Genomic DNA, 13,551 nt, shown 5'->3' on the forward strand with positions numbered 1-13,551 from the left:
TTGTTAGTTTTGTTTTGCCTTTTTTTTTCTGTGTGTTTCATGTGGAGCCCAGAGGGGCGGGGCCACTTGACACTGCAGCTGGAGCTCCGCCCCCAGGGGTATTTAAGAAGAAGCTTCAGATGACAGAGCCGCTCCAACACTAGGCTCTGTCCTGTCTGGTGGGCTCTGCTTGATGTTTTGTTGTTTGGTGGTCCTTTTGGTCTCCTGCTCTGGTTTAGGTTTGTTGGATTTTGGTCACTTCAGGTTTTTGCTTTATTATGCCTGATTTTTTTTTTCTTTGTAAGTATATTTTAATCCCTTCTTTAATTTTTAATATAATTATTTAAATGTTCAGTAAGATGTGTTTAATTTTATTGTGCCAGATATTTATTTTCTACATTTTCTACATTCTACATTTTTACATTTTCTCTCTTAGGAGACCCTTTCATCTAAAAAGAAATTAAAGTTAACCTCATTCTGGGTTCTGTTTGGGTACAAGTGTGACGGGGAGCAGTGGGCCCAATTGTTTAAATTATGTTCACAAAGGGTTAATGTGCAGGGCACCTTTTCCGAGTTTGTGACATTAAAAGTGGTGTCCCTCAGGGTCCGCACTGGGACTTCGTTTTTGTACTTTAGTGCTTAATAATAAATAATAATAATCCATTACATTTATATAGCGCTTTTCTCAGTACTCAAAGCGCTAAAATAGTGAGTGATACTTAGCTGATAGCAGTGTAGAAGCAGCACAGCACAACGGAGCCGGTAGGACAGGCGGGTGTGGTAGCGTAGGTGAGCGGCGATAGCAAGCAGCAGGAGGAGGAAGCAGGATTTGGATGTTCCAATACACAGCTATAAACAGTAACGCTTGGGAATTTCAGGCGTGATCGCCCCGGAGCCATAAGCCATAAGCCAGGTTAGTATGAACATCAGATCAGTTCCCGGTCGTAGGGTACTGTAAGATGAAACGGGAGCAGATCAGCATAGCGAATATAATCACGGAGACAGATCATCCCGAGGTGTTAGATCGCCAGGTACAAAGAAATGTTCGTAGGTCTCGTCCCGTGATCCACAGACTCAGCTGTTCCCAGTAAAGTGGAGTCCATAAAATCTGTAAATATTAAGCCAAATCCATGCAATTCCAGTCAGCTGTATCCACGAACTATACGTACAATAAACGAAATAAAACAAGTGTAAGAAAGTGCAAATTCAACGAAATTTTAGCTGCGCATACAATTTTCCAACCTCAAGAGGTTTTGCTAATGTGGACTCCTGACATACCTATAATGCCCATTCCACAAAATGCAAAACATATTCAAATATTACCTTCTGCAGCTACTGAACGAGTGACTCACTGGTGTGTGTACCTGTTATGATGGTGCTGAAATTCATGTCTATGACAGTTTAAACGCTGATGAAAAATTCAACCTCACCGAAGAGCAGCTTCGTTTCCTTCGTGCTTTGTTTCCTTACAAACCTCCCATAGTTTATAGAGACGCACAGCAACAATTAAATCATACAGATTCTGGTGTATTCTCAATTGCATTTGCTGTGTGTATTTCTTTAGGTATTGACCCAAGTGATCAAGTTTTTACTATTTCTTTAATGCGAAATCACTTACAAATAATTTTTGTTTCTCGACAATTGCTTCCATTCCCTGTCGAAAGTAGCAAACGGGCGACACCAGTTACAAGTATTCAGTGCAGTCAAAGACCTGTACGAAGTACGGCGACTAACACAGTCACTCATAAAAGGGGCGATGACTCGGTGTGGGAAATGGGGATTGAAACTACCTTGGAGGACATGCAATCAACGAGGCGATTAAATGAATTTCAAGAGACGTCTTCTAGGTTGGAAAAAAAGCGCTTGGCTGGTAAAACCATATATATATATAAATATATATATACACACAGGTGCTGGTCATAAAATTAGAATATCATGACAAAGTTGATTTATTTCAGTAATTCCATTCAAAAAGTGAAACTTGTATATTAGATTCATTCATTACACACAGACTGATGTATTTCAAATGTTTATTTCTTTTAATTTTGATGATTATAACTGACAACTAATGAAAGTCCCAAATTCAGTATCTCAGAAAATTAGAATATTGTGAAAAGGTTCAATATTGAAGACACCTGGTGCCACACTCTAATCAGCTAATTAACTCAAAAGCCTTTAAATGGTCTCTCAGTCGAGTTCTGTAGGCTACACAATCATGGGGAAGACTGCTGACTTGACAGTTGTCCAAAAGACGACCATTGACACCTCGCACAAGGAGGGCAGGACACAAAAGGTCATTGTTAAAGAGGCTGGCTGTTCACAGAGCTCTGTGTCCAAGCACATTAATAGAGAGGCGAAGGGAAGGACAAGATGTGGTAGAAAAAAGTGGACAAGCAAAAGGGATAACCGCACCCTGGAGAGGATTGTGAAACAAAACCCATTCAAAAATGTGGGAGAGATTCACAAAGAGTGGACTGCAGCTGGAGTCAGTGCTTCAAGCACCACCACACACAGACGTATGTAAGACATGGGTTTCAGCCGTCGCATTCCTTGTGTCAAGCCACTCTTGAACAAGAGACAGCGTCAGAAGCGTCTCGCCTGGGCTAAAGACAAAAAGGACTGGACTGCTGTTGAGTGGTCCAAAGTTATGTTCTCTGATGAAAGTAAATTTTGCATTTCCTTTGGAAATCAAGGTCCCAGAGTCTGGAGGAAGAGAGGAGAGGCACAGAATCCACGTTGCGTGAGGTCCAGTGTAAAGTTTCCACAGTCATTGATGGTTTGGGGTGCCATGTCATCTGCTGGTGTTGGTCCATTGTGTTTTCTGAGGTCCAAGGTCAACGCAGCCATCTACCAGGACGTTTTAGAGCACTTCATGCTTCCTGCTGCTGACGAACTTTATGGAGATGCAGATTTCATTTTCCAACAGGACCTGGCACCTGCACATAGTGCCAAAGCTACCAGTACCTGGTTTAAGGACCATGGTATCCCTGTTCTTGATTGGCCAGCAAACTCGCCTGACCTTAACCCCATAGAAAATCTATGGGGTATTGTGAAGAGGAAGATGCAATACGCCAGACCCAACAATTCAGAAGAGCTGAAGGCCACTATCAGAGCAACATGGGCTCTCATAACACCTGAGCAGTGCCACAGACTGATCGACTCCATGCCACGCCGCATTGCTGCAGTAATCCAGGCCAAAGGAGCCCCAACTAAATATTGAGTGCTGCACATGATCATACTTCTCATGTTCATACCTTTCAGTTGGTCAACATTTCCAAAAAATCCTTTTTTTGCATTGGTCTTAATTGATATTCTAATTTTCCGAGATACTAAATTTGGGACTTTCATTAGTTGTCAGTTATAATCATCAACATTAAAAGAAATAAACATGTGAAATACATCAGTCTGTGTGTAATGAATGAATCTAATATACAAGTTTCACTTTTTGAATGGAATTACTGAAATAAATCAACTTTGTCATGATATTCTAATTTTATGACCAACACCTGTAGACAAGCCGTAATTCTGTATATCTGGAAACACCTAATGTTGTATTCCTGATTGAAGTGTCGATGAAACTCCTCCAGTATATTTAATTTTCTTTTAGATTATCGGATGAAGTATGCAGCAAATGAAACGTATAAGCAAAGGTCTAAAAACCACTAAGGTCTGACCTCATTTAAACCTTAAAACTGCCTATTCCAAAATGCCAGGGTGTTTGTGGTCGTGTTGTCAGGTGCAGCTCTCAGGTAGACGTCATCTTTGTTTTCTTCTTTCAGCTGCTCCTGTTAGGGGTCACCACAGCAGATCATCTTCTTCCATATCTTCCTGTCCTCGTCATCTTGCTCTGTCACACCCATCACCTGCATGTCCTCTCTCACCACATCCATAAACCTTCTCTTAGGCCTTCCTCTTCTCCTCTTACCTGGCAGCTCTATTCTTAGCATCCTTCTCATAATATACTCACCATCTCTCCTCTGCACATGTCCAAACCAACACAATCTCACCACTCTGACTTTGTTTCCCAACCGTCCCACCTGAGCTGACCCTCTAATGTCCTCATTTCTAAACCTGTCCATCCTCGTTTCACTCAAAGCAAATCTTAGCATCTTTAACTCTGCCACCTCCAGCTCTGTCTCCTGCTTTCTGGTCAGTGCCACCTTCTCCTGCCCATATAACATAGCTGGTCTCACTACCGTCCTGTAGACCAGGGGTAGGCAACGTCGGTCCTGGAGTGCCACAGTATGTGCATGTTTTTATTCCAACCCAGTTCCTTAACGAGAACTCAATTATTGCTGATGAAGCACATATTGCTTAAGTGACATTTTGATGCTTTATTTTAGTGGTCTCGCTTGTTAAGGTTCTCCAACCTTAATTGCTTATTTCAATCTTAAACTGCTGCATTCAGTGTTTTAATTGCTCCTTATTAGCAATAAGATGTAAAAGACAAAGCAGCCAGCAGTTCTCCAGCTAGCTTTTTTCCAATTACATCTGTGTGTGTTCATCATGCACGGTTTGATTAATAAAACACTTAATAGAAAAATGTGACAGACTGAAAATGATCTGTTTTAGGCTTCAAATCATTTGGATGATATCCTTGGAAAGGAAAAAAATCTACGATATAAAAGCCTTACATTGCACAGACTAACAAGCCATAAAATTAAATAAGGTCTGAGATTGGCAATGATTGGTTTCTAATTAAGCAATTGGGTTGAATGAAAACCTGTAGCCACTGCGGCTCACCAGGACCGACATTGTCTACCCCTGTTTTACATCTTATTGCTAATAAGGAGCAATTAAAACACTGAATGCAGCAGTTTAAGATTGAAATAAGCAATTAAGGTTGGAGAACCTTAACAAGCGAGACCACTAAAATGAAGCATTAAAATGTCACTTAAGCAATATGTGCTTCATCAGCAATAATTGAGTTCTCGTTAAGGAACTGGGTTGGAACAAAAACCTGCACATACTGTGGCACTCCAGGACCGACGTTGCCTACCCCTGCTGTAGACCTTCCCTTTCACTCTTGCCGATTCCTGATCTAAATCAGGGGTGTCCAACTCTGACCCCAGAGGGCCGCAGTGGCTGCAGGTTTTCCTTCCTGACACTTTCTTAATCAGTAACCAATTTCAGATGTTAATTGACTTCTTTTCCATTCCCTTCTCTTTGTTAATTGAAGAATCCTCTGAATTGCTTCTATACTTCCTTCAATGGCAGCAAAATAAAAATGAGATATGAAGTGAACCAACGATTGACCAGCCAGGTGTTATCAACATGACCACTTGGGGTATCAAACTCCCACCAGTTTCACTCTAACCAGTTTCTTAATTAGAAGCCGATTGTTGTTGTTAATTGAACTCGTTATTTAATTCCATGGCTGTGCTCTCACTTGACCACAGCAGAAAGCAGATCAGCGTCACCGAGACCTTCATCTTTCTTTATTTTCTGATACTGTATGACAGCAAAGGTTATCTGGTCATGTGTTGGGTCATTTTGTATTTCATTACTGTTTGGTTGCTAATTAAGGAATAAAAGAAACAGATAAGGGGTTTGAGTCTTAAATAGCAAGTCAATTAAAATGAAGGGGAAAAAAGTTAATTAGCAGCAAAAATGGGTCATTAATTAAGAAAATGGTTAGAATGTAAACCTGCAGCCCTCCAGGATCAACGTTGGACCCCCCTGATGTAAATTAAACAAGGAAACAGTCAAGTCTCCATGTGCCTTGTGTGTTCTTGATAACGGTGATGGTAAGCAGGCGTGTGTGTGTGTAATGAATAGTTACCGTTCAGGAGAAGCCATCTATCTACACAAACAGCACAATATTGTACCTTGTTTAGCAAAGGCAAAAAATAAAAAATAAATATTAAAAGATAAAATGACTATGAACATGTCTAACTGTATTTACCTTATTACCTTAGTCTATCCCACCAGACTACCTTTCACTCGTCTACAGCATATCCAGCGTGAGGTATTCTCAGTTTTATGTCTAAACCCAAAGCGTCAAGTTCTTCATCTGACCGGTGCTGTAGACTCCTTGAGGAGAGGTTTGCTTCAGCCATACACCTCGATACACACACAGCCAAGGGACTGGCAAAGCAGGGAATGGGATTAACAGTTGGATCTGCAATCTTGGATTCTGCCTCACGTGTGATGAAGGGTGTGAGGCCGAGCGTCGGTGATGTGGCACTTAATTCTAGGGAGGCAACAGTGCAACACGTCCTAACAACACAGTCAAGAAGGATAAAGCAACAAAATGGCAACAGGCCACACTTACAATTTAGCAATAAAAACAATTTATTAATTGTCAATTCATTATTAACACCAAATGCTCATGTATTAATAATCTGTAATGTACAAGGCCTCCAAGAACTCAAAGTAAAGAAGCAGAAAAAATATTTAAAGCAAACCAAAATGTCAAGAACGTTCACATTGTAACAGGCCTGGCTCATCTTTGATTAACTCTGCTGATTATCAGATGAAACGGAGAAAGCAAGCTGATGAAATGTCGGCTAACAGGAACGCCGCAGAACAATCCCACCACTCAGGTGAGTCCTTCTGAATGAAGACAGACCAGGGAGGGCAGCTGGCTTTGTTCACGTCTTACAAGTCTGTCCTTCTCAGAGTGCCATCCACTTTGTGCTCCAGTCCCAAACTCCAAATGTGCTACGGGGTGCAGTGGGGTTGCCGATCTGGAACTGGCACTCTATACTGGGCTGATGAATGGTGCCATAAAAATCAACAAAAGTGTTTGATCACAAATGTCACATTACGTGTTTGTGTGATCTTTGTGATGACATTACAGTTTCAGAACATGCTAACTGATAAATAACAGACTTAGTCAGTGCATGGTCACAGATCTGAAATCAAAAACACATGAACTTTGAAGTCTCCATGTCACGGCTGTCCTCAACAGTCCACTCAGGAGTGACTGACAGTTCTTTCCACCAATCAGCTTTCTTCTGTTTTCAGTCGGTTCCTGCCTTTTCTGTGCTGTCCTTTCTGATTTTGTCCTCGTCACCTCTGCCACTGAGTGTATTTCATCGATGTCACCTCTTCATTTTGTGGTTTACTCATTTTATATTTTTCTGTCTTCTTGCATTTCATGGCCAATGTAACCTTTTTAGATAAGTCCTTATAAGAGTCAAGCTATACTCACACATTTGAGAACATCAATGACATGAAATGTAAAAAGAGTGTGGCCAGAAAATAAAACATAAACTTACAAAACACAGAAAGTCCAAGCAGAGTGAACCAACGGCGAGTAGTGAGGGGTCAAATTTGACCTTCAGTGATGGGGGTACAGAAGGGGCCATTTCTGCTTTTTGGAGTTTTCTGTCAAGTAAATGAAGCTGAAGTTTTGTGTAGCTGACACTCTCTCAGAGCAGAGCTTTCTAATCGTCCATCCTGCTGTTGGAGTTTATTGAGCTCCTGTGGCCTCCAGCTTGTAGTCTCAACGTGAAGAAACGTTGTCTTGGATATCGATATGAAGAAGGTGCAGAACTCAAACTGAAACCTGAACCAACACAATCAGAGTATAGAGCGTCCTTCACACACCACCCCAGGATATACTGACATGGAGCAAAGGAACATCTGTTATATTTTAAGGTTAATTTATCAAATTAACAACTGGGGTAGCAGAGATCCCTGTGTGTTTCTGCTTTGTCTTCCCTTTTTCTCTTCTATGTCAGAAAATAAAATCAGTTCATTTCATTTTCATTGTGTTGTGCATTCATTATGTTGTCCTATTTCTCATAAAATTATTATTATTACAATTTTAAATAATCTTCCTTCTATACATTAATTGATATTCTTCACAACTGTGGTCCTCCGTGCTAACCCTAGCATGCTGTTGTGATGCCCTCTTCATGTCTTAAACATTTCTCTTCAATCCCTGAATATTTCATTTTATTTGTATTTCGATCTTCTTAAATTCCCACTTTTGGACTCACCCTTGACACACAGCTGATGAATGTGTTTGGTTTGTAAAGACTCTCATCATTTATAAATGATAACCTAAATTAGTGTAAAAGTCTTATTAAGCCCCTCTACATTGGTCTGTCATGTGATGGCTCTCTTTTTAGTCCCCTGTCCTCCTCGACTGTACCTCTCCAGTATCTCATTGGACAGCACTGACTGTCACCTGACGTCACTAAATGACTTCTTTATTATCAGGGTTAAGAACGGCTGTCTGCACTCAGCCCAGGCGTCAGCCATCAGATGACATCCCAGAGAAGTTACAAGTTCATTGCTACTCAGATAAGGCCCCATCTCCAAAGCTCCGAAATAAAAATATTTCCCTTGTTGTCAGTGGTACGTCCTGGTAGTTGTCAAATCAAATCCACAGTGCAGTGCCTTCTCCATTTTTTCATTATTACATTGAACTTTTTCAGTTGTGATCTGTGGTTGAAGTTGTTATCACCACACAATACTATTGCTACCTCATTCTGTTGCTTGTATTGTTCACCATCTTATGTTACAGCACTGGCACAGAGATGATCAGTCCCTGTATGGCTGCCATACTGACAGTACAGCTTCCGAGTCCTTCATGAAATCTTTCAACATTCAGAACAGCTAAGTGGCTTACCACAAGTAGGCCAGTCATTTATGACTATGAAGGCCACTGCTGTCTGAAAAGCGTTAACCACATTTAGGACAACTATGAGTTTTTTTTTTCTTGCACCTATAAGTTGTTGAAGAAGATTCTTGCCGTTTGGGAAACGTGTTATATTTCAGTGTGTTCATTCCCGTGTGAGTTCATATCTGGCTCTGAGGTTACCTTATATGTAGGATCTGTTTGCCACTTTCCGTATATTTTCCACTATTCTTATGTATTTATTAAGTACATTCAACTAGAGTCCTTTACTGCATTCAGAAGATACTCCTTCATTTTTTTTGCTTGAGGAGCCATTGGAAAGATCATTTATCATTTCTGGGACAGGCTTTACTCCAATATGACTTTGCGTGTGTCTCAGAAAACTTTTTCTGGAAGAGTACCCTTTACCACATTAAGAACAGGTGTACTGCTTCTCTCCAGTGTGGATCATTCTGTGGCGCCTAAGCGCGCTTGGACGTGGGAACCGTTTACCACATACTGAACAGCAATGAGGTTTTTCTCCTGTGTGGCTTATTACAGTGGTGTGAAAAACTATTTGCCCCCTTCCTGATTTCTTATTCTTTTGCATGTTTGTCACACAAAATGTTTCTGATCATCAAACACATTTAACCATTAGTCAAATATAACACAAGTAAACACAAAATGCAGTTTTTAAATGATGGTGTTTATTATTTAGGGAGAAAAAAAATCCAAACCTACATGGCCCTGTGTGAAAAAGTAATTGCCCCCTTGTTAAAAAATAACCTAACTGTGGTGTATCACACCTGAGTTCAATTTCCGTAGCCACCCCCAGGCCTGATTACTGCCACACCTGTTTCAATCAAGAAATCACTTAAATAGGAGCTGCCTGACACAGAGAAGTAGACCAAAAGCACCTCAAAAGCTAGACATCATGCCAAGATCCAAAGAAATTCAGGAACAAATGAGAACAGAAGTAATTGAGATCTATCAGTCTGGTAAACGTTATAAAGCCATTTCTAAAGCTTTGGGACTCCAGCGAACCACAGTGACAGCCATTATCCACAAATGGCAAAAACATGGAACAGTGGTGAACCTTCCCAGGAGTGGCCGGCCGACCAAAATTACCCCAAGAGCGCAGAGACGACTCATCCGAGAGGTCACAAAAGACCCCAGGACAACGTCTAAAGAACTGCAGGCCTCACTTGCCTCAATTAAGGTCAGTGTTCACGATTCCACCATAAGAAAGAGACTGGGCAAAAACGGCCTGCATGGCAGATTTCCAAGACGCAAACCACTGTTAAGCAAAAAGAACATTAGGGCTCGTCTCAATTTTGTTAAGAAACATCTCAATGATTGCCAAGACTTTTGGGAAAATATCTTGTGGACTGAGGAGTCAAAAGTTGAACTTTTTGGAAGGCAAATGTCCCGTTACATCTGGCGTAAAAGGAACACAGCATTTCAAAAAAAGAACATCATACCAACAGTAAAATATGGTGGTGGTAGTGTGATGGTCTGGGGTTGTTTTGCTGCTTCAGGACCTGGAAGGCTTGCTGTAATAGATGGAACCATGAATTCTACTGTCTACCAAAAAATCCTGAAGGAGAATGTCCGGCCATCTGTTTGTCAACTCAAGCTGAAGCGATCTTGGGTGCTGCAACAGGACAATGACCCAAAACACACCAGCAAATCCACCTCTGAATGGCTGAAGAAAAACAAAATGAAGACTTTGGAGTGGCCTAGTCAAAGTCCTGACCTGAATCCAATTGAGATGCTATGGCATGACCTTAAAAAGGCGGTTCATGCTAGAAAACCCTCAAATAAAGCTGAATTACAACAATTTTGCAAAGATGAGTGGACCAAAATTCCTCCAGAGCGCTGTAAAAGACTCATTGCAAGTTATCGCAAACGCTTGATTGCAGTTATTGCTGCTAAGGGTGGCCCAACCAGTTATTAGGTTCAGGGGGCAATTACTTTTTCACACAGGGCCATGTAGGTTTGGATTTTTTTTTCTCCCTAAATAATAAAAACCACCATTTACAAACTGCATTTTGTGTTTACTTGTGTTATATTTGACTAATGGTTAAATGTGTTTGATGATCAGAAACATTTTGTGTGACAAACATGCAAAAGAATAAGAAATCAGGAAGGGGGCAAATAGTTTTTCACACCACTGTATGTGGTTATGAAGATTGCTTCTGGTTGAGAACAACATACCACATTCTGGACATCAATGACGTTTTTCTCCTGTGTGGATTCTTCTGTGCATCTGAAGGTGGCTTCCAAATATGAAGGACTTACCACATTCTGGACAGCAATGAGGTTATTCTCCAGTGTGTATTCTTCTGTGTCTCTGAAGGCAGCTTCTCCTTGAGAACGACTTACCACATTCTGGACAACAATGAGGTTTTTCTCCTGTGTGGATTCTTCTGTGCCTCTGAAGATAGCTTATACATGAGAACGACTTACCACATTCTGAACAGCAATGCGGTTTGTATCCTGTGTGATTTATTTTGTGCCGCTGAAGTTGACTTCCCCATGAGAAAGATTTACCACATTCTGGACAGCGATGAGGTTTTTCCCCTGTGTGTACTATTCTGTGCCTCTGAAGACTGCGTCTCATTGAGAACGACTTACCACATTCTGGACAAAGAGATTTTTCTCCTGTGTGGATTCTTCTGTGCCTCTGAAGATAGCTTATACATGAGAACGACTTACCACATTCTGAACAGCAATGAGGTTTTTCTCCTGTGTGGCTTATTATGTGGTTCTGAAGATTGGTTCTGGTTGAGAACAACATACCACATTCTGGACAACAATGACGTTTTTCTCCTGTGTGGATTCTTCTGTGCCTCTGAAGGTTGCTTCCCATTATGAAGGACTTGCCACATTCTGGGCAACAATGAGGTTTGTATCCTGTGTGATTTATTTTGTGCCGCTGAAGTTGACTTCTCCATGAGAAAGATTTGCCACATTCTGGACAGCGATGAGGTTTTTCCCCTGTGTGTACTATTCTGTGCCTCTGAAGACTGCTTCTCATTGAGAACGACTTACCACATTCTGAACAGCAATGAAGTTTTTCTCCTGTGTGGATTCCTCTGTGGTTCTGAAGACTGCTTCTCGTTGAGAAATACTTTCCACATTCATGACAATATGGTTTTTCTCCTGTGTGAATCTTCATATGTCTATTAAGATCACTGTTGTATGTTAATTGTTTGCCACATTCCAAACAACATTTTTTTCCAGTACGAATTTGGATTTCTTTCTCCACTTGTTGTCGATCAGTTTTGATGGTTTCTGTCTGTGTTGCTCCAGCAGCAGGGAGAGAACTGCACTGCCAAAAGGCTGCTGTCAGGTTCTCTGATCCCATTTCTGATTTCATTATACCATTCTCATTGTATTGAAGAGAGTGCTGACCAAATGAAGGTGGAGAGAAGCTGCCATTCTTCTGTAAATCTGAAAGAACACAAACATTTTAACTATTGTTTTTTTCCTAACACCTTCATCCAAGGTGACTTACAACATTTGAGACACAATTGGTTACATTTCTCTTATTCTTCCAACTGGAGCACAGACAGGTAACGTGACTTGCTCGAGGTCACATGGTGTCAATAGCTGAATTTGAACCTGCAACTTCAGGGTTTGATGTCCAAATTCCTAAGCACTACCCACGTATTAAAATAAATGAAACAGCACAAGTAAAGTGGTGGCACACTGGCTGGAATTCCTCACATTGAGGTGCCGTTTATGGTCTGGCCACTCCATGTGTGGTCTTTAGATGTTCTGCTGCTGTCTGTTCAATTTCTCCAACTTTCTCTCACATGTGAAAGACAGGCCTGATCTGATCAATCGATCACAAATAAAAATCAGACAATTTTCACTCCAAATGACTTGACCGATGATCAGCAAATTAGTTGATCTTAACATATGTTGTTGAATGATAAAACGTATACAAGACAAAGTTCCAACATTTCCAAAATACACAAACACATCCTTGCCAGTCTAACAGTTTTAGTGCCTTCCAACAAGAGATAACAAATTTGCGGTTTGTAATATATGTGCAAAAAGAAGTCAGTGATGGAGGATTCTCTGCTAACACTTTCAACAATACAAACCTTATTCAGCACCTGAGAAGTCAACACAAAAGGGACTGGTGTGAAGAATGAGCTGTTCAAAGGCTGAGGCGACCAGCAAGCTTAGTCTAGCTCAGTCGCCTACTCTCACTCGGCCTCCAATAATGGCAGCACTTAGAAAACTCAGCCTTATAATACGGACAGCAAGAACGCCAAAGACTTACTGTGACAGCAAAAACAGTGGAATTCGTAAGCCTGGACAACCAGCCACTTTCAGTTCTGGAAGATGTCACCTTCTAGATCATTTAGATCCACAATTCCATCTGCCAGTGAGTGTTTATTGACTGATTTATTTGTATAATTAATTTAACAGGCATTAGATTTTGTGACTAAAATCCCTTTTATTTGTATTTCAGTGAATGTGTAGGTAGATGGAAGGAAAGGGATACAGAGTTTTACCGAGCTGGAACATAAATATAAATCGTTATCAAGTGGACGTTGATTAGTTAGAAATTGTAATCAGCCCTCTTATTGGCTTCTTGGGTAGAACAGTATGAGCCTAGTTTTTAGACCTAAATCAAATAATACGAATTATACGAGTGTGAATAGTCACTGTACAGTTATAAATTCTGTAACAGATATGATCATTATAATGATTTTTCCCCCAAATTAAACAATGGTACAAGGACACGTATTTCACAGGTGATTGCAAATATCAAACACATAAACTACTTAGTGCCGGTGTCTCGACCACACAGACGCATTCGGAGCGACAGACGACAACCAAGAGATCCAAAGAAGCTCCGCGCCAACAGAACTGCAGAATGCATGATGAAATTGTCAAGAAAGATAAAAATGATATTTGAGTCAGCAGCATCAGAGGTGAATCTTTATCTCTGTGAACCTCATACCACAAGAGATGCTGGG

General features: G+C 40.8%; 3 protein-coding genes across 15 annotated transcripts in view; all 3 read left to right on the top strand.

Annotated features, from left to right (window-relative positions):
* The window catches only part of LOC114652414 (tripartite motif-containing protein 16-like), a 1,097,043-nt gene that overhangs the window by 800,000 nt on the left and 283,492 nt on the right, over nucleotides 1-13,551 (top strand). The window lies entirely within an intron of this gene.
* Nucleotides 1-13,551, top strand: part of LOC114643026 (tripartite motif-containing protein 16-like) — a 1,170,030-nt gene that overhangs the window by 600,125 nt on the left and 556,354 nt on the right. The gene's annotated exons all lie outside the window — the stretch shown is intronic.
* Nucleotides 1-13,551, top strand: part of LOC127527845 (zinc finger protein 184-like) — a 579,825-nt gene that overhangs the window by 537,889 nt on the left and 28,385 nt on the right. The gene's annotated exons all lie outside the window — the stretch shown is intronic.

The sequence above is a fragment of the Erpetoichthys calabaricus genome, chromosome 5 (genome assembly GCF_900747795.2).
Source record: "Erpetoichthys calabaricus chromosome 5, fErpCal1.3, whole genome shotgun sequence".
Lineage (NCBI taxonomy): Eukaryota > Metazoa > Chordata > Cladistia > Polypteriformes > Polypteridae > Erpetoichthys > Erpetoichthys calabaricus.